The sequence below is a fragment of the Gymnogyps californianus genome, chromosome 3 (genome assembly GCF_018139145.2).
Source record: "Gymnogyps californianus isolate 813 chromosome 3, ASM1813914v2, whole genome shotgun sequence".
NCBI classification, from domain to species: Eukaryota; Metazoa; Chordata; class Aves; order Accipitriformes; family Cathartidae; genus Gymnogyps; species Gymnogyps californianus.
This window is the reverse complement of record NC_059473.1, coordinates 1,088,094-1,108,632: the sequence shown is the minus strand read 5'-3', so window position 1 is coordinate 1,108,632 and position 20,539 is coordinate 1,088,094. Positions and strand designations below refer to the sequence as shown.

General features: G+C 49.0%; 1 long non-coding RNA gene across 1 annotated transcript in view; it reads left to right on the top strand.

Moving 5' to 3' along the window:
- The first annotated feature begins 2,730 nt into the window (after nt 1-2,730).
- Nucleotides 2,731-20,539, top strand: part of LOC127015282 (uncharacterized) — a 61,299-nt gene continuing 43,490 nt past the window's right edge. The window contains exons 1-2 of the long non-coding RNA XR_007766315.1: nt 2,731-2,790; nt 7,774-7,870. This is a non-coding gene — a long non-coding RNA (uncharacterized LOC127015282). The remainder of the gene's footprint in view (nt 2,791-7,773; nt 7,871-20,539) is intronic.

Here is a 20,539-nt window from a genome sequence, read left to right as displayed (position 1 = left end):
AAGTCCTTGCCAGGTATTTGAAGAGGTGGAAAAAAGGGGGAAAACATAAGGAAGGGCACCAGCGGCATCGTAATCTGCTTGTCTGGAGCTCTTGCCTGGTTTGCAGCCCCGATAATTCGGGGAAGATGGCGAAGTGAGAGTGATGGGACGCCGCATTTCTCGTGCCTTAGTATTTATTGATGGGTTTGCATGTGTGTCATCCAGTTCAGTGGGAAGCTATCCAGCAGCACTAGGCTGCTCGTCATTGCTTTGTCACCCTTGGTTTTCCTCCTTGTTTTGTTTTGTTTTTTAATATCAGGCTTTTTAACGCTGCAGAGGAAACACAAGCTGCAACCGGAGTCTTTAACAGCGAAGGGGCGACGCGGCGTCTTCAGCTGGGATTGTCATTTCCTTCCAGCGTGACCCCAGCATCAGACGTTTGACTTCTCAGGAATCAAGGTGAAGAAGAACAAACACCCGCCCAGACCAGGAAAATAAAAAAAATAGAGCGCCTGAACAGCGCGGGTGCTGGAGGCAGATCTTCCTAGCTGCCAGCAAGCTGCTGGGGTTTGGAAAACTCATCAGTGGGCGGTCTGCCAGAGCTAAACCTTGGCGATGGGTGGTCACCAACACAAAGCAGGGAAAGAGAAAGGAAAACGTCTACAAGCAGATGATTTTCCACGAGGTGACGGGTATCTGTTTTACTACACGGCGTAACTGCCGCCCTCCTGTTGAAAGATGAAATTGTAGCGATGTAAGGAGGAGCCGTAGGAGGGTCGGCTTTGAGCAGGGGTGGGATGGAGCAGCCTGCAGGTCCTGGATGTGTCCCCAGGCCACGCGGAGCTCGGCTGCAGCAGGCTCGGTGTGTCCGGGAGGCTTTGACCTTGTCCCTGTAAAGCAGGGTGGTGGCACCTTCATCAGCTGCATCTCCAGGGCCACCCAAAGTGGTTGAATGGTGATGGGGAAGGACTGGCAGTCACCTGCCTGTGTCCCTGTACTCCGGCGTGGCTGTACCACCCAGGGCAACACCTCCCGCAACAGCCTTTGCTCCATGTATTTACCCCATATAAATATTGTCCCAGGTATTTACTCCATGTATCCCTACCCCTGCTGCAGGCGGATCCTCTTAGGATCTAAGAAATGAAGTCAACAACCTTGAGGAAACTGAGAAAGTTAAAAAGGAGAACAAAATCCACTGTGTTTCCCAAAATGTCGAACTTTAAATGCGTACAGCAGAGTGATTTCCTTTTAACCCCCAAATACACCAGCGCTTTGGACATAGATGGTCTAGAGTCAGCGGAAAGTGCAGAACTGCCCGCAATTGCGTTGAACAGAGCTTGGAGCAACTTAGCACCCGGAGTTACAGGCTGCATCGAGCGTGTTCACACCTCCGGACTGGGACTAACTTCATCAGCCCCTAAACTCCCAGCCGCCTGGAGTTAGCCTGGGTTTAGGGAAAGGCTCAGACTCATCGCACTCTCCTGGGAACAACCCAGCCTAAGTGTCAGGGACGGGGTTAATCCTCGCACTCACCACGCTGTGTGCCTAAGGGACGCCTTGTGCCAGGCGGCCTTGGAGCCTACTTAAGCCCTCCCCAGGGTGCTGGCTGCTTGTTGTTAGTCTTATGCTGCTGCTTGTCTTTCCTGTAGGCTGGCCGTGCTCATGCCATGCCATGCCATGCCATGCCATGCCATGCCATGCCATGCCGCGCTGCCTCGCTGCTCGTGGAAAATGCTGCAGCTTTCCTTAAACGAGGCATGCTAAGGGCATAGAGCTCCAAAGCCGTGAGTGGAGGCTGCTGAAGGTGGTGGCGGCGGCTTAGCAGGAGGAAGGAGCAGGTTTTGAAGAATTTTTTTTGATGCCGAAGCAGAGCCTGAGCAAAGGTAAGACATGAAGACAGAGGAAAAGGGAGAACTGTAGGTGCAGGGAGGCTGCAAAAGAGCCAGTGGCTAGGCTGCTGCATGTAGTCAGGCTGGCTAAGAAAGCCTGAGCATGGCTTTCTGGTGAAGCAGTAACTGGTGCTGGATGAGAGGAGCGAAGTCACGGTGCTGCCTCCATGGGGGCTGGTCTTGCCCCCTAAAACAGCATTTAAGAGCTGCCAGCTTGATAGCTGGGGGGGGCTGCAGCTCCTCTGTGTAGATGCGTGTAGTGAGCATCAGTGCCGGTGTTGCTGCGTGCTGGGAGGACCCGGACAGCTTGTTCCTATGGCTGGCAGGGAGGGGAAATGTATAATAAAACCACAGTGCTTCACGTGTTAGTCCAGGTGGGACTAAAGGCACGGAGCTGGCTTTAGCTGGAGCCTCCCGTCCTGCACTCCCTACAACAAACAGGCAGCGTTCTCAGCAGGCAGCCCCGACGCTTCAGGCTTGCGGAGGGCAGAGCTTAAGCTATCTCTCCTTGCCCACGCAGCCCCCTTCAAAAAGCGCTGGGGCGCTGGCTCGCTGGCAAGCTGGCGTTGGGAGGACACAAACTGGGGACATAGTGGTGGTGTGCTGGGCCGGGGCGGCGAGGGAGGGGCTACAGGGCTGGCTCCTGTCAGAAGCTGCTAGAAGCTTCCCTGACCCCAGACCCGGACCCGCCTCTGGGCAAGGCCGAGCCCATCAGCCACGGTGGCTGTGCCTCTGGGAGGGGGAAAATGAACTCCTGAGGTGTGAGAGTAAGATGGAGGAGGAGGAGGAAGAAGAAGAGGAGGAGGAGGTGCAGCAGCAGCTACAGTAAAGAGAGCAGGAGAGGAAGAAGAAGATGGGAGAAGAAGAAGAGGAGCTCCAGTGAGGAGTGGGGTGTGAGAGAAACAACCGTGCGGACCCCGAGGTCAGTGAGGAAGGAGAGGGAGGAGGTGTGGGGGAGCAGGGATTCCCCTGCAGCCCGTGGAGGACCCCACGCCGGAGCAGGTGGCTGAGCCTGGAAAAGGCCATGACTGTGTGGTAAAGCCCACGCTGGAGTGGTTTGTGGAGGACTGCAGTGTGTGGAAAAGGACTTGGGTTGGAGAAACTCGTGGGGGGCTGACCCCCGTGGGAGGGACCCCGCGCTGGAGCAGGGGGAAGAGTGTGAGGAGCCCTCCCTCTGAGGGGGAAGGAGCGGCAGAGACAATGTGGGACGAACTGACTGCAGCCCCCATTCCCATTCCCTGCGCCAGTGGGGGGGAGGAGGTAGAGCAATCGGGAGCAAAGCTGAGCCTGGGAAGCAGGGAGGGGTGGAGGGAAGGTGTGTTCTTAAGATATGGTTGTATTTCTCATCATCCTACTCTGATTTTGGTTGTTAACTTGGTTTACTTCCCGCCCCCCCCCCCCCCCCCCCCCCAAAATGGAGTCTGTTTTGCCTGTGACCATAAGCGGTGAGTGATCCCTCCCTGTCCTTGTCTCGACCCACGAGCTTTTTTTGCTGTATTTTCTCCTCCCCATCCCGCCGGGTGCTTTGTTGCCGGCTGGGCTTAAACCACCGCAGGTGGGGACACTGGGAGCACCCGGCGGGTGTCAGTGCGGCTCTGCAAAGGGTGCCGGGTCTGAGTCGAGCACTGAGCTGTGCTGAGGGGTGATGGTGCTGAGTGAGGCCTTCCTCCCCTCGCTGTCACCGGTGCAGGGGATAACCTGGAGGGGCAAGGCCACCGTGAGCCTCTGGAAATCCTGCTGCATCGCGCACGGGGCTCCTGGGTTTAGGCTTATTTTTGTTAGCGAGCAACGGTGCTGTGGACCTGATCGATGGGGTTTTTTTTCTGGAAATAAGGAGCAGTGACTTGCGCTGAGTTTTTGGAAGCTGGCCCAGGGTCTCCAGAGGGCCTGGCTCTCAAATGCACTGTTGTACCATATAACGGAGTTGATTTTAGCAGACCCTATTCTCTGAGAAGCCTGGAGCCCTGTGCACTTGCACACACGTGTGTAAGGGTACCGGTTCCTGTAGCTCAGCTGTTACCGCCGCATCGCATTTCCTCCCGGCTCTGGGATTTTTGCCCTTGTGGGGGTAAAAACCATGCCACAAAGCGTAACCTTTCTGCTCCAGCTGCTGAGATCCCCCCTTCCTGCCTGACGGATGCGAGGGCTTGGCCACTGCCTGCCGCAGGCAGGCGCAGGGAAAACGCTGGCCTCGGGGCGGCAGGACTAAGGAAGCCCCGTTTCGTGGAGATTCGTGGCTTTGGAGGGACGAGGGGGAGGAATCGCAGGCCGCTTTTCCTCTCCCTCCAGCAAATCCATGTGAAAGCTCAGTGAGCGAGGGACGGGGTGTCCTGGGGCTAACGGGAATGGTGTGGATGCTGTCGGCTTTCCGGGACCGTGTCCTGAGCATCCAGCTGGTGCAGGGATGGAGCGTCCCTTCCCTTTTAGCAGGAGCACTAATGTAGTCTCTCTTCTCTGGACAATTGCTGAGTTTCGTTTTATTCCCCCCTAATTTGTTGAGCTCTAATTCTCTTTTCTGTCTGGCTAGAGCTGAGCAGCAGACTGAAAAGCTACGGGGGGAGACTTTGGTTTTGGTGGAGAGATGTACACTTGAGAGATTACACAAACCTCATTTCTTTGGGAAGCCAGGCTGAAAACCCACAATACTTATTTTCTTAGAAAATAAACCGCTCCAATACATCAACTGTCTGCGCAGAGGCAGGACGATCACTGTTTAGCAAAATAACTATAATTTTCCCTTTTCTGTCTTTCCAGAATGACTCTTCTAGGCTTGGACCTCAAGCAGCCCTGTAAAATGCAGCTACCAAAAAAGCTCAGCGCATGCAGATGCTGTTTATTACATTACTGCTGAGTGCTTCTGTGTCAAAGAGCTCTGAGTTTGGGGAAATTGGGCAAGCGGGATTTTTATTCCAGATGTGTTTAGTGTGAACTCTGAAATCTTCCCGTCTAGGGACTTAGCTGCCTGCATGGGGGCCGCGGGGGTACGGCAGCTCCCTGTCCTCGGGGTTCGCACCCGAGGTGCAGTTAACGTGCAGATACAGCACAAGCGTTCGGTTCCCGTGGGATTTATTCGCACGGAAGCGGCGCCGGGGGATGTGGCTGTGCTGCTGACAGCTCTGGTGACTGTCACGGAGGCTCTTCCCTGCCATGTGCAGACCATGAGCTGCTCAGATTTTATTGTTGCGGGAGAACGGGGTGGTCCAGGTCAGGAGAAATCGATTGTCAGGACTCACCGAAGCCTTGTTGCTGATCCTCTGTGTGAGAATTAGTTTAACTTGTGTGAGAATTAGTTTAACTTGTGTGAGAATTAATTTAGCTTGTGTGAGAATTAGTTTAACTTGCCACTGAGCATGGACATACCTGCACAGACTTCTGGTTTCCCATTAAAATACTTGTTGCAGTAAACGTTAGGAAGATGATGCAAGGTGTCTTTAAAAAAACCTCCAATGGTATTTGTTACTGGTTTTAATGCAACTGGGGACAACAAGTTCTGGCACTTCACTTGAAGCTCGTATTTCTGATTGCTCTCTAGAAAAGAAATGGTGGTTTTGTTAGGTTTTGGGTCAGTTCTGCATTGCTCTAAGGCCCAGCACAAAGGGGAACCTTGCCTTGGAGGGGAAAAAAGGGTTTCAGACCTGCCAGGTTCAGAGAGGAGCCGAACTCAGCTCTGCCATCTCCTGGCTGATGAACTTGACCCACAGCCTTGCTTCGAGGTCTGATGTCCATCGGCAATTTCTGACCCCGTTTGCGCAGGTTTAGCCCTGTCCTCTGCGCAACCCAGTGGCAATTGGCTTTGGCTTATTGCTCACCAGCTCTGTCCCCTGTGCCGCTGACCCCCAGTCACTGCCCGTGTCCCCCAGCCCGGGCAAGAGCCGTGCCTGCAGATGCCGATGGGAGCAAGACCTGTGGAGAGGGTCCTGCTAAGCTCCACAAAGACCACGAAAATTTGTCTTTGGTTCTATTCTAGGGGTCAGGCCCCCCCAAATTGAGGTGCTTGAACTCTTGTGCACCCGAGAAATGTATTGGATCTCGCCCCAGATCAGGAAGGTTAAATGGGCTCCCACGCACACGCTCCTCTGACTTTATGTGCTTGTAATATTCTAGGTTGCTTTCTGGTCCCTGATGACTTAATTCATCGTATTTTGTATTTGGTTTACAACTTGCAGGCAGTTAATATTATTAGCAGAAGAGTAAATAAAAGCTAAATGGTGCCTGTGTTCTAAAAATAAAAGCCATGCTGTTCAAAAAAAATACATAGGCACCCCAAAATCCAAGCTCCCTGGGTTTGTCCATGCAGAGGCTGAAGCTTTGCCTGGCCTCCTGCTCCTGAGCTGCGTTTTATACCTAGTCTCATTTGCCCAATTTAACCGCAGCTATTCATTAGCCCGGGGGCAGCTGGTTAATGGCAGTGTGAAATCAGACTCTCCCCGCTGTCGGAGGAGGAATGTCTCCAGCTCTGGAGGTGGGATTAGGGCTCGCTGTAGTCCTGCCTGGTAGGAAACCTCCTTCCTGGCAGCTTCCACCACCCCGCTCGGCTGCATTCGTAAAAGTTGCTTCTATTATTTATACCGCTGAGCTTGGAGGGTAGTTGCTGTACAGGCTGCTGAAGAGACCCAAGAGGCTCCGGTATTTTAAGAGGGGTGGGGGGGGGGGAAAAAGGGGGAGTTGTCTAAGAAAGTGCAAGTCTGGCAAGAGATTTGAAAACAAGGCACATAAAAAGAAGTGCTACTCTTGGTAAAGCTGTCTATTAAAATTTCAATTTACCAACTTTAGTCCTTCATTAGGGCTAATGGACAAAACCGTCTCAGTCTTTTCTTTTGCCCCCCCCATTTGGTGCGTTTGTAGGCTCGATACCCCCACTGCAGCACTAAAACCTGAATTTTCCCTGTGTGGAGCTCCTTTTGTGTTAAGGGTGAGACCATGGCCCACTGACGTCAGTGGCGAACTTGCCATTGATCTCAATAAAGCTGGGATTTCACCCAAAACAGCATTCTCTAGTCTCTGGATTTTGCAAGCAGGAACTCATATATATACATAAGTGTATGTATATATCTGTAAAGCTTACTAGCTGGCATTGGTGTATTGAAGCTTAATCTGTATTTTTGAGGCCTTTCAGGACGCGAATGAGGTACAGAAATGCACGCGTGCGGTTGCTCCAAGCCTCTTCTGCTGGTTAGGCTTACGTGCTCCGAGTCGGCTCTCCATCACCGAGCCTGATGGGTGCCACAGTGAGAGTAGCTCAGCTTCTGCTCGAGTGGAATAAATAGGGCTGTCGTTACACAGTCTGAGGGCTGGAGTGTTTCTGCATGTTCAGAGTTGGGTAGTGACTTCCACTGGGGGAAAAAAGATGATCTGATCTGGTTTCCGCTTCATCATCCAGCTAGGTTTCTGCTCAACCCAAGAGATATTACTCATATTTACCTTTAGAACCTCATATATCTGAGTAGAAAAAAATACACATTTCTCCATTGTCCAGGATGGAGCAGATAAGCGGTACGGTTTGCAAAGCTGGTCCCTGCCTCAGGGATGTGCCCTTCGTTTTGATCTCGATCTGAGCGCTCGGAGGAGCAGGCTGGGGTTTGAGGCATGCGGCGTGAGTGTGCCTGCAGGAAATCTGTGTCAGAGCTGGGTTATGAAACAAGAGCTGCATCCTAGCCTAGTGCTTTAACCACAAACCCGCGCTCTCCAATAGACTATTTTTTTTCCTCGTGTCCAAAACCCATTCAAGTGTCTGGAGCAGCTGAACATCTGGTATTAACTGCTCATCCCAGCACTGGGTTTTGGAAAAAGAGTCTAAGCCACTGGAGTAGTCGTATCCCAAACAGATGAGTTTATCCCTCTAACTGACCATTTCGTTCCAGTTTCTTCTGTGTTTCTCACTCTTTTGCTATCTGTCCTTTTCCAGGACCAGCCAAGCGACGTTTCTGAACGACTGAGGCTTTGTGCTCGACAAAGGGGTAGGAGAGGATCACTGCTGGAGGTATAGTCATTATGGAGATCAGGTAAGGTTTTCTCTCTCTTGTCTTTCTTTGCTGCTGTTGTCTTCGTACTGCGTTAAAAAAAAACAGCTCTGGCTCAGAGCAACGATTGGTTCAGCCCAGCATCCTGTGGCTGGTACTGGTCCCTAATAAAAAATTAGGGGCTATGCATAAAAGACATCAGGTCCAGAGGATCTTCCTCTCCAGCTCCGCACCGCGGGGTACAGGCAGGAGCTGCTGCTCTCCTCTACGTTGAGCCGCCCACATCAGCCTGCTGTGGTCCAGGAGTGGTAGTGAGTTACCACGGGTGTACGTCTGACCTCCAGCCTCCGAGCACGCGTGCTCCTCACCGCTTCTGCTGCAAAGCCTAACGTCCGCGGGGGTTTGCAGGCAGGAGGGATCGGCAGATGGTAGAACAGCAAAGAGGCGTTGGTGTCTGAGCTGGGTCTGCCTTGCTTTGGGGAAAGCAGCACAACACGAGGCAGGTGCCGCCAGCATCGGGCGCTCCGACCCTGCGCGGAGCCCGAGATGTACAACAGCGTAAAGAAATAACAGAAAAGCTGGGCTTTTACCGTGCAGCTAGCAGTGTCATTTCCACCCGGTGGAAATTTTTGCCTTTTGGTGGTGTTTCCACCCTAGATCAGAGTGGAAAGTCAAGACGTGCTTGTTTGGTGGCACAAGAAGTTCAGAATTGCGTATGCTGTAGGAAAGGCGCCCTGTTTTCTAAACAAAATATTTTAGACTATTCAAGCCTGAAACATTTGGTCTCAAGCGATGTTTCTAAGTGAAATATTTCATTTTAAAATGTCTTCTTGTAAAATCAAGGAAAACATTGTTGAAGTCAGGTTTTTCCCGCAGAGATGTTGATTTTGACTGAACTGTCGATTCTGATGAAAAAGTTTCTCGGCAGAAAATGTTTCGCCAACAGGACTGTTAGGAAATACCCCTCTGCACTTCCGTGGACACACACTGTTTCAGCTTTAAAGCGCACTGTATTCTGCGTTCAGACATCTTCTTACACAGGCAACACTGCGTACGCATTGTGTCTTAGCGAGCTGGAAGGGAGCATTGCACTGAATTGTAGTTTAACAAGATGTGTCAGGGCTTGAACCGTGGCTGGTGTCTGTCACACAAACGCCCTTCCATGTGGTAGCGAATATTATTGTGAGGCTGCACAAGGGTGACAGGGATCAAGTAAGAGTTAAAATTTTGCCTTGATTATTTTTTTTTTTTTTGGTACACCTTGCTTTGAAACAGGCGTCATCCCATCTTCAGTCAGGGTCTCAGATTTAGATATCTCTACTCACGGGCTTCAAAGCAAGAAGGTGGGAAAACAGCTCCGCTAAACTCTGCCTTGGGTTTTCTCTGGACTTTTACAGGGACCGGATTTCACCCTCTGGCACGAGGCCACACGAGCAGGTCTTCCTGGGCGTAGCTTTTGAGGTGGGAGTTTCATTGCTGCTTTACCTTCACCCTTATTAAAACTGAGGCTTGACTGCACCCCATCTGGAGCTCCCCAAGCCTGGTTTCTTGGTGTGCTCTGCCTGGTGCTTCCTCCCGGCTAAGTTTTGCCAGCAAACAGCAGAGCATGGGTGAAATGAGGGTTTCGGCATCGTCAGGCAGGGTTTTTTTTTCGGGCAGTAGATGTTGCAGTATTGAGCTGCATGCGACTCGACTAGATGCCTGCCAGAAGGAGCCGATTTACCAGTGGGTAACGGGGTGGTATCCTCCCGTCCCCATTTAACGATCGGGGACCAGTATGTTGATGTGATCCTTGCAGCCTTTTTATCACATCCCAGCCCTGCTGGGTGACCCTGAGCGAGCAAGCTCGAAGCTAACAGCAGGTATGGGATTGCATTGCTCTACCTGTGATTCCTTTCTCAAAACAAGGACAAATCTTAACACTGATAGACTGGAAGACCTCAGAAAGACACCAGTAAAAACAAGCCCTCCCCACATTATTGTCCCAGTGCAGATGCTTAAGCCTCTGGGAGGGAGGGGATGAGATTTTTTTTTTATTTAGAATTGAATGAAAACCATAGATCTGGGGAGAAAGTGCGGTCGAGAGGATGAAGAGTGATTTGGGAAGCAGGATTCACCGGTGCCTCTCCTGGAAAACAGTTTTTATTTAACTTGAAAAACATGCCAATAACAGAAAGCATAACTCATCTCGTGAAAGTTATGGTTGGCTGTAAAAGAGAATACAGAAAATTTTCCTACTCAAGCTGAAATGTTTTTCTTTTAATTCTTTGGTATTCTCTCTGCAGCATTATAAACTCTAATTCATGTCTTGGCCTGGGCTGCAAGATCTAGCTGTGCTTAGGAGAACGGGGTCCACTTTCAAAATTTTTGAGATTTTAAGTCACACACCTTCCATAGCATTAAAAACCACCATATGTCAGTTGGGTTTTTTTTGCATTTATGAGACCTATGGCTTAGGGGAAAGGCAAAGAGGAAGATTGGAAGGTAAATAGCTAACTAAATGGGTTTTAACTGCTGCATGTTGTTTTAAATATCCTTTTAAAAAAAACTAATATTGTAAACTGAGATGGGTTCCAAGTTCAGGGGATTGCAGATGTCATTTATTTTCTTTCCAGGTAGTTCTCTTAGACCATATAGTTCCGGCTGTGATTTAACGTCGAGAGGTTAAATGGAACCGTATGCAATTAGCCATTGGGCAATGTAACGATGTGGATTTCAAAGCACGCGGAGCCTCCCCCGATTTTTTTTGTTAGGAAACGACTTCCTGTGAAGGTCCCTTACGTTTTTAGGGCTTACATAACCCATCAGCCTCATTTCCCCCTGGGCTCCCACCATATGAAAAAGGCGTCTCTGCAGATACGGGGCTTTCCTTGCAGGGCAGGGCTTGCTGCCGCACGGGGCCGGAGGCGACTCGGGGATGGGGATGGGGATGAGGATGAGGATGGGGAGGCCGGGTCTGCTTGTGGAGCTGGGCGAGGTGCTGCTGCCCTGCCTTCCCGCTCCATCCCCGGTGCCGGGGCAGCCCCGCCATCTCCGGGTTGGACTTTGCACTTTCTTGGACATGGCACCGTCTCGGGCGTTGTTTTCGTTCTGAAATAGTGTGAAACAAATGCTTTGGAAACTTCCAAGGAAGAGAATGAAAACAAATAAATCCCAGTTATGTTCTCATTCCGGTGTCTTGAAACCCACAGCATCATCTTAGATTTTTTTGCTTTCTTCAAACCATTACATATCAGGACATCACTTCCACTAGAGCATCTACTCCCTTTCGTGAGACACTTTAATTCCATGAAAACTGTCTTGTTTCCTGAAAATAAGCTCTGACCCATACTTTCCAGTCCACTCCACATACAATGTGCGATGTACTTACTGGGTGTATCGAGTGTAACTCCAATGCCCTGGACAAATAAGCACAGAGCATTAATTGTGGCTGGCTCTCTAGCCGGATGGTAGGTGCATGTTATTACCATGCTTGCAAAGTCAAAAGCTTGGACGTTTACTGTACACGTTAACAGGGCTTATTCCGCAGACTCATAATAAATCTTTATAACCACATGTGGCTGAGTTATAAATATCTGCAAAGAGCAGGGGAAAAAAAAGCAGCCAGCACACAGAAAGATGTCTTCATGGCTTTAAGGGTTTGATACTATTTTTAAGCCTTTGATAGTATTTTTGAGATGGTATACCTTTTTGTAGTGGGAATGTTATCTTTCAGAAGGTGAAGGGGAATTACCTCAGCAATCTAGCGAACCGGGAATATTGACAAACAGCCTGAAGGAACAACAAAACACAATCTGTAAGACTTCAAAATATAGCTAGAATTGAAGGAGTTTGTGTGAAGAAATCTCTCTAATACTTCTAGCCTGAAAGCCACGAAAGCCAGGAGTTTAAAACCTTGGTGAAGCACAAGTTTGACAGCCCCAGAGCCCTGTCCTTCCCCAGTCCGGGTTTTTCTCCATCTAGCAACAGGTTGCTGCTGCAAGCCCTTGTCCCAGCTTCGCCACTGCAAGAGCAGCTTCTTGAGTCTTTAAATGCTTTGCTTATAGACGGGGCGAGAGGAACCAACAAAAGCTCAGGGATGTCTAAGCGCTTTAAAAAAATCAGAATAAAAAAAGGAAATACTGATTTTTTTAAAATTTTTTTAAATTTTTTTAAAGGGACTTGCTTTTAGGCGTCCCTTCTTCTGGGTCGGGTGAGCCTGAGCCTGTGTTGCATCGCAGCTGCATCAGGGCTGGCAGGGCAGGGGCCGACGGGCGGCAGCGCCCACCCGCCTTCATACGCAGAGCCGGAGCGGAGCTAAGCATCCGAGCGAGCACAAACACGGTGCTCTTCACCTTGCAGGAGTCTCCCATCCAGGAGAGACGTCTGACCGTAAGGTTTCGTAGAAGCCTGCCTGGACCCGGACCCTTTTGTGGTACAAAACTGACGTAGCTCTGATTATTTTATTTTTTTTTCCTGGTTAAAAATAGGATCCGTTTTGCTTTCAAGAGATACGTTGTCCTTGCAGACACTCTCCTGGATGTGCTGCATCTCTGCTGCTGGATGGCTAGATGATTGTTGTTTTTGCAGTGACAGCTCATAGTTAATAATAACGAAATGAATGCAACAAAGAGCTCTCCTATGAGAAAAAAGAACCAGCGCAGGCGAATGCTGGACAGGCTAGACAGCTATTCATCTGATGTTCATAATTCATAAAATATAGATCGTTTGCAAAGTAAATGATTTATCATAGAAAAATAAAGCATGGTTTCCTATAGGCTCCTTTTCAGAAACCTTGCATTTATTTACCTTCACAGCGTGGCTGTTTGGAAAATGTATCTCTCATGAAATATTAAACACGCTTTCTATTTTTGAAGAACTGTCAACATTTTGGGGAAATAGAAATAGAATTAACTAAAATGAAATCTGGAAAACTGCAAGTGAGGAGAAAAGCTGCAGGTTTTTTCTGTCTTTTAGACGGGGCAAATTTTGCAAGTGTCAGTAAAATGTTTTAGGGTTGTTTTTTTTTTTTGGAGGCGCTCCCTGATCAGCCACGGTTTAAAAGATCAAAATGTATTTGTGCAGGATAGCTTCCTCGAGGTCTGATATTAGTACCTTATGCTGGAAGACTATCGTACCAAATTCCCCGTTTTTCTCCCGATATGGCCGGTGGGTCGGGAATGTGCTGTGGGAGGATTTATGGCGCGCGCTGCCTGCCAGTATTCAGCCGAGAGTAGCTCTTATTTTAAATGATAGCTGGATATATTTTATCCAAAGTATTACAATAATAGAAATACAACGGCGCGTGGTACTTTTCTTTTTGCAATGGAGGTAATTGGGGCTTTTAAAAGGCAGAAGAAAGTTTTGTTTCAGTGAGTCAGGTCCTCTTTTTCCAGGTGAACAAAATGCTCTTTTACAAGGGCCATTTTTAGCAAAACTGCAATTATTTAATTACTGAGAAAAACAGCGCTGTGAGTAGAATACAATTTAATTTGGACAAAGAGCTATACAGTTTATTCGTATTTTTTTTCCCCGAAGATATTTCCCTGCACATACTGAGTTTGTATTTGCGCAGCGTTACATACCTAATTGACAAGCCGTAAGGAGCTCAGCAGTGTGAAATAAATACCACACGCTATTAATATTTGCCTTCAGGTATGATCTAAAAACGTCCTTTCTGGGCTCTTCGGATAAGCCCCTCCAATCGGAGCTTAAGAGCTCCCCATCCTTAATAAATGTGTATTATTTTTATGATTTTTTTAAATAACTTTTTTATGTTTATGACGCCTGGAAACGGCACCTTTTATGGCATAAGGCAGTCATCCTCTTTCTGGAGCGGGGAGTCTCTGCCTCACCAAGGCACGAGCAAGGCTGGCGGAGCCTGGAATTTCTTCCAGAACCGGGAATTTCCTGCCGGTGGCTGGTTTAAGCCGTTTTATTCGGTGTATAAATATCGTGGATCTACATAGTAGAGTATGAATTTTTTTCAGTCGCGCAGATACACAAAAACAGTCGCTGGTTGCCAAAAGCCTCTGGAAATGTATGGGAGGCTGCGTTTGCCTGAACGGGGTTTGCATCAAGCAATGCAATGCCTTTAAAAGGCTGGTAAATCAGATTTTTGGGACTTACAGCATAGCCATTAGCTCCTCTTACACCCCGTTATATTAAGCGATGCTAATTGCTGTCAGTGCACCCTTGTTCTGCCAACTGCAGGCTTCCCATGGCAACTGGTTTCAGGTTTTTTAAAGACCTTTCACATCCGATTGAATTCAGAATTGCTCAGGGCAATATTTTCCAAAGCACCCACCTGCGGGTCACTGTGCCTGCTTGCTGATGTAGTATTTCTCATGAGCGTTGTAATAGTATTCTCCTGAAGCCCCAGGTCTTGGAGTCATGTTATTTGAGATTTTTCTCCTTTCACTTTAAAGTGACTTTCTAGTAATTTTGGTCAATAGAAATATGAAAAGCAGGGCGCTTGGAGAAGCTGAGCCTCTTCTGTTTGAAGCTGAGCTGAGCCCTTTTGGGGATGATGGATGTGCTGCTGTGGCTGGGAGAGTAACGCAACTGCGCTTGTCTGAATAAGGGGGCAAGAAGGGAGTTGGAAGCGGGTGTACCAGCACCACGGGCAATGTGAATGCGTGGAGAAGTTGCACTGGGACAGGAGAGTGGATTTCTTTTGGAGGAAGGCTTGTCCCGTGCAGCTTTCAAGACTGGTGTCACTTTTAATTACTTTGTATTGGGACTGGTACACTTCCAGTAAGCAAGGGAGTTCAGGCTGTCCAACGTCGGGTATTTATTGAGTGCTGGTATTAGGAGCCTGGGTGCCTCTGTCCGCTCAGAAATGGAGATGGGCTCTGAAATTTGGCAGTGGGCTTCCAGATGACGCTGACGAAATAAGTCCATAGTTCCCCAGGGAATATAACTCCCCAGATACCAGCGCACCCATCAGCCCGGTGATCCCTTATGCTCTGTGATGTTATCCCCCAGGATACAACCCAAAAGACCAATGTCACGTTACACTGTAATTAGTGTTTCCAGTTCATTCCCAGCTGTAGCCCTGTGTACGTTTGTGTTTCTAAGAGTGATTAAGGCAGCGGGGAGCTTTTTTTCACTCTTAAGATATGTTGTTATATGCTGAGGATGAAGAGGGACTGCTAACCCACTTTAGGAGGGACTACTGTTGATATTTTCCTATGATAATCTTGCGCCTGGCTTTGCACGGCTTAAAATCTTCAGGAGTAGGAAGGGGAAAGGTTGAAAAGAAAATGAAGTCACTGAAAAGCAGCTTTCCCCCTTGGGTTGCAGAGAGGATGGTCCGTTCCCAGGGCATCACCTGGGCGGTTTCCTCGGTGGAACATGAATTTTTGCCCAGGTCCTCCATGTGCCGGTCAGCTGCCCGATGGGTTGGTCTGTACTGCTCGTCTGTGACTTCTCTGTTAATAAATAAAGTCTGGTCCTCGGGGCAAAGCTTCCCTTAAAGCCACTGCGAGTCCTTCGGGAGCCTGCCCTGCACATCTCCTTGGGGCTGCCGCAGCCACTGGGCACGACGCGGAGCCGTTTCTGAGCTGTCGTAGCTTATAGCTTGCGCATTAACGTAAACTGGCTCTGATATCAGTTTCTTTTAAAACTCCAGGCTGTAAACCAAAGCAGCTAGTTTAATCTACTGACGGATGTGAATCAATACCCTGGAAGGCTGGGCTCTGCGCTGGGGCAGCCGAAGCTTCCAGGACATCGCCTCTGCCCACAGCTGTGATGGAACCACCACCCTCCCCGTGTCCTACCGAGCGCTGGGCTGCCAAAAGATGCCCTGCTGCTAAATCCTCCTCGCAGGCAGGGAAACCTCCCCAGGGGAACGAGAAGGGATGATGAGCCTTCAGCCACCCCTGTTTATTAGACCTGAATCCCGTTGCTCCTGGGATGTGGCTGCTCCAACCCTCAGTTTTCCGTTACGGCACAGGTAGAGGGCTCTGATTTTTCTTTTAAATTCAGTTATTTGCTGGATATCGATGAGATCTGAACTGATGCTTTGGAGAGAAGCTGGCTTCTGTAGGAGCAGGCTTAAGTCAAAGCAGTATGCCAGAAGATCCAGTATTGAATGCACCCCCCGGCCCTGCGACATGTGGGTGACTTGCTTACAGTCTGTTATTTACAGACATTGCCACACGTGTCTTCCTACATAAATTGACTTGTAATAGGAAAAAGCAGTCGTATGTTTAGCCTTAGAGAGCTTCTTGTGTGCTTTGTTCAAAGGGATTTGCTAGGCGAGCTTAGACAGGCATTTTGTGCACCTTGCGGTCTTTAACTGGTTAAAAAAATTAAGTGTTATGTTATTGGTAGTAATAACAAAAAATATTCCCCCTCTTCCACCGGCAAGCATTCAATCTGGAAGGTTTCAAGCGTGCGCACGTTTCAGTCACCCTTATTTCATCTGTCAGGCAAAGGCACGAGGAGTGTTTTACAGTTGAGCTGCGCCTGGAAAAAGGCACTGCTCGACATCCATTAACCCAGGTAAAGCAGAGGAGATGACACATTTATCTGCATACATTTGGGTATTTCGTGTGTTCGTGGAGATAAGCATCGAATGGCTAAATCAGCTCCTTGGGATACAGGCAAGGGGAGGGTGGAGGTTTCTCGGCTGCTGCTGGTTGCACGGGCTGCATCCACGGCTTCGTCTTCACGCCTGCAACACCACCACGAGCCAAGGCTTCGGCAGCGTGCCTCTTCGGCTCTGGCAAGCGAGAAGGGAGCTGTGCTTCGTGCAATCTGGAAGGCTGTGCGCTAATGAAGATCTCTCCGGGCATATGGATCCCATTTGTAAGCAGCGGTGAGAATATCCAGGTCAGCCTGTATATGCTGGGGTGTCTGTCCGTCCATCTGTTTTCACATGACTGGCGAATGATGGAACCCTCCAGACCCAAAGGATCGTAAATCTCCGCGACGAGCGTGGCCGCTTTTCCCATCCGTCATAAAACAATGAATTAAATTCATGCCTGTCAAAATACGCCGCTGCGAGCTCGCCTTCTCCTGCGGCCGGAGGAATACAAAGCCCCATCTCATTGCCGTAATTTATGGCCTCCCGGGGAGATTTGGGTGATTAGGGCTTGGCCCACCAACACGCAGAAAAACAGTAGGAACTCCAATAACTCCAAATGGAAATCTTGGGTCAAATTTATCAAACAAATCAGAGAGAAATCTATTTCTGTTTGGAGAAGGGGGAGATATATTACATGTTTAGTAGACGAGTACAGCTCTGGAACATTTGGCTATTCGGTATTTGTGAGTTTTGGAATTTCTAGCTTAAATAGTATCACCAGAGGACATGTGATGTATTAGACATGAGCACATTTTTAGCCAAATAAAATATACAACTGCAAGCAAAGAGGTTTTTCAATGTTAACAACAACATATTTGTGCAAATGATGTAACCGAAAATTTTCTAGGTAGGACTTAAAAAAGCAGAGTTTTTTAGTACTGGAAAAATACATGGGGGAAAAAAAGATAAAATATGTTAGAAGTGGATGACAACAAAACCAGAGCTGGGGGGAGAAGGTGATAAGGTGCCGTTATTTCACTTACGGAGATTTATACTGCCAGTTAGTATTTGATATTTGGACAGACTCTTTTTTTAGATCAAGCCCTTTTTTTTTTTTTAATTGCCTGAATGAGACCAATTAATCCAAAACACGCACCGGCTGTCCCGTTTCCTACCAAAAATACCGTTTGCTGTTAGAGATGTGCTGAAAAACAAACACAGATAAGTGAGGGCGTGTGATGAAAGGCACACGGGCTCCCACTCCGCTGGGGTGTCTTGGCACCCACCCCGGTGCCGGGGCTCCTTTGCGACTGCCCGGGGATGTTCCTGCCATGTTGAACCCCCCTCCTTTCCCCTCGGACGGGCAGGGCAGCGATGCTCCCGGATGATAAACTGGTGTGATAGCTGCTGTGCTGCAACCCCGCTTCTCTGCCAGATGGGATGCTGTTTATACGTGTTTTAACAGTGGTGTGCGTGTGTGTGTGCGCTGGCAGCTGGAAGGGGGAAATCTGCTGGTTCCTACCACGGCAGGAATGAATTACGGGGGAAACAGTGCGGGGAGAAGGAGCCCGGGGCAGTGCCCGGGCACGGCGTGTGCTGCAGGGACCCGGGATGCACTGGGGGAATGCCCCGTGTGCGTGCATGTACACTCATATATTTGCCTTAAGAAATTATTTAGCCGGTGGAACTGCCTGCCACGAGGTGTGCGTGAACCAAATGAGGTTTTATTGAGGATTTGGTATTCAAATGGGCTGCAAGGACGTCCGTATCACAAAAAAAACATTAAAAGGGTTCTGGAAAGATGTTTGTTTGTTAGAGATTTATTGCTCTCTGTTGCCATGTACCTGGACTGGGGTCTCTGACCCATAATCTGTTAAAAACGCCCCACTGGGTTTTCGCTTTGAGGTCGATGGGCTTTAGACAGGCTCTGCCGGTTCTGTGTGACCCAGCATCCCCATCAATGGATTCACTGGAATAGCCCCTCGGTAGTGGGCTTGTCCAGCATCTGCATATATTGCAGGCACATTAAAATAACACTTGAGGACTGGAGGGGGCGGAAATCTCTGTCCTAATTGCACTCCATTAGCCTCTGTAGGAGAAGTAACCTGTGTAATCTAAAGGCACTGGTTTATTGGTTCGCACTTCATAAAATCAGTCGCTGCTAGTTTTATTGCAGACTTGGTTTTTCTGTTTAATGGGGGAAAAGGTAGTTCTTTACATGACGGCCTCCATTACCTGTCCAAACTGCGCACAGGCTCTGCGCTGCAGGTCTGCTCAGCTGCTTGCAAGGCTCTGTTAAATAGGAACACATGTTCGGAGCAGGGAAAGCTGCTTTTGCCATTTCTGCGAGGCTGCTGCTTTGCAAAGGCAGGGGTTATACAAGCTACTGTGCTTGCACCTCGGCAAAACCACAACAGGGGAGCCGGGCAGGGCCCTGGGACTTAAGAAACAGCAGGAAAAAAAGCTGGATGCATCATGCAATGCGGCCCTAAAGCAGGTGGGAGCGCGGGGTGAGACTGTGAGCAGCGCGGAGGGTGTGCCGGCTCCTGCTGAGTTGCCGGGGCTCAGCCCTTTGGGAATATAGGCTCTTTATTTATATCTTATTTATGCAAGGCAGGAAATGCATTTTTCACTGTAGAAATAATATTTGAATATTAAAAAGTTATCCTTGTCCGAAATTGGGATAAAAAGTTGATTTCAAAATAGCTTGCGCACCCAAAAGTTTTGGAGAGTAATGGTTCTGGGTCACTTAAACTGCTCTATTTTGATCGGTTTAAAATGTTGCCCTTCGCCCGCCCCACATTACCATTTCTAGCGCCTGTAATTACCTTACATCTAAAAAGGAAAATCCTTTGAAAACCAAATGATGTTTTTGGAAAGCAGTGAAATAAATAAGATCAACATTTTTTTTTTCAGAAGTTGTTCGCGGCAGAGGGGAAAAAAAAAGTGTTGAAACTAACCCTTTATCATGAAAAACGTGGGTTTCAACAACTTGTGGATTCCTTTTGAAATCATGTCTTATTCTTTGACTTTCCTCATTCAGGAAGGTGCAACAAAAACTGTTAGGAAGGGAACAGAAAATCGTGCTAAAGAGATGTAGGTGACTCAGGAAGCGGCAATCAGCTCTTGGCTGAGATGCTCTTAAGTATATGTCCATATGTCTTCCAGTCCATAAAATTTGCCCCAAATTAGATACTGAACCGACCAGTGAAAGATGAGAGAGGCGAGGCTGAGGTGATGCTGAGCAGATGCCACCAGCTTCTTTCAGGGCCTTTATATACTCCAGAAAAGCTTCCCCGGACCCACCCCACTGAGCCCCCGGGTACCACTTCCCAGTGGGGTTGCGTTCCATCACCGGGCTTCTGGCTGAGCTGCGAGTCGTCGTCCTGCGCGGCTCGCGGCTCGGTTGGGAAAAGCGTCACACAACAGCTTCACAGCCGTCGTTTCGGTACGTGCACGCTCCCACCTTGTTCTCTGCCTCCCATCCGGAGAGGAAAGCAGCTGGGGGATTTTTTTCTTATAGTGAGACGGGGCTTCACAAGCGAACAGGAGTGATGAAATACAGTCCTATATAGTTTAGGTTATCTGGGAAGGAGTGTTTGCCTCGGGGGTGCTCCCAGTGCCAGTGGGAAAGTGTATTGAGAGGTGGCTGAGGAGAGAGGTTGCTGCAGAAGACCGGTGCAATTCATTTGTATGGCAAGACGAATTATTTGCGGCAGTGAGGAGAGGGAGGAACTGATGGAGAGCCATGCTCCTGATGAAACAGTAGGTATTAATACAGAAAATACTTACAAGCACCATCAGGAAAGGAAATATGCCTCTGCATGGCTTCAATTCCTGCTTTGTCTCTCTCATTTACCCGTAAGCCGGCGTATCTCGCAGGTCTGTGGCACACGGGAGCACCTGGCAGCTAACCTGTGAATTACGTTGTACAAGGCATCGGTTATTTACGACAGCCATCTCTGAAAACGAAGGCGAGGGTCCCACGCCTGGCAGTAATTTCAGTATTTCGGAAATAGTTTAAGTGTATGGTAGCCACGTGGAATCAAAGCTGCCACAAATCATTTCCAGCCGCCCGGAGCAGCAACCTGCGCCGACACCTCCAGCGAAGGTGTCCCGCCTGTGACTGCCTGCCGGACCTGCCTCTGGCGCGAGCAACGCTGGGTGCAGTCCCGGGGGCTTCAAGGTTTGGGTGAAAC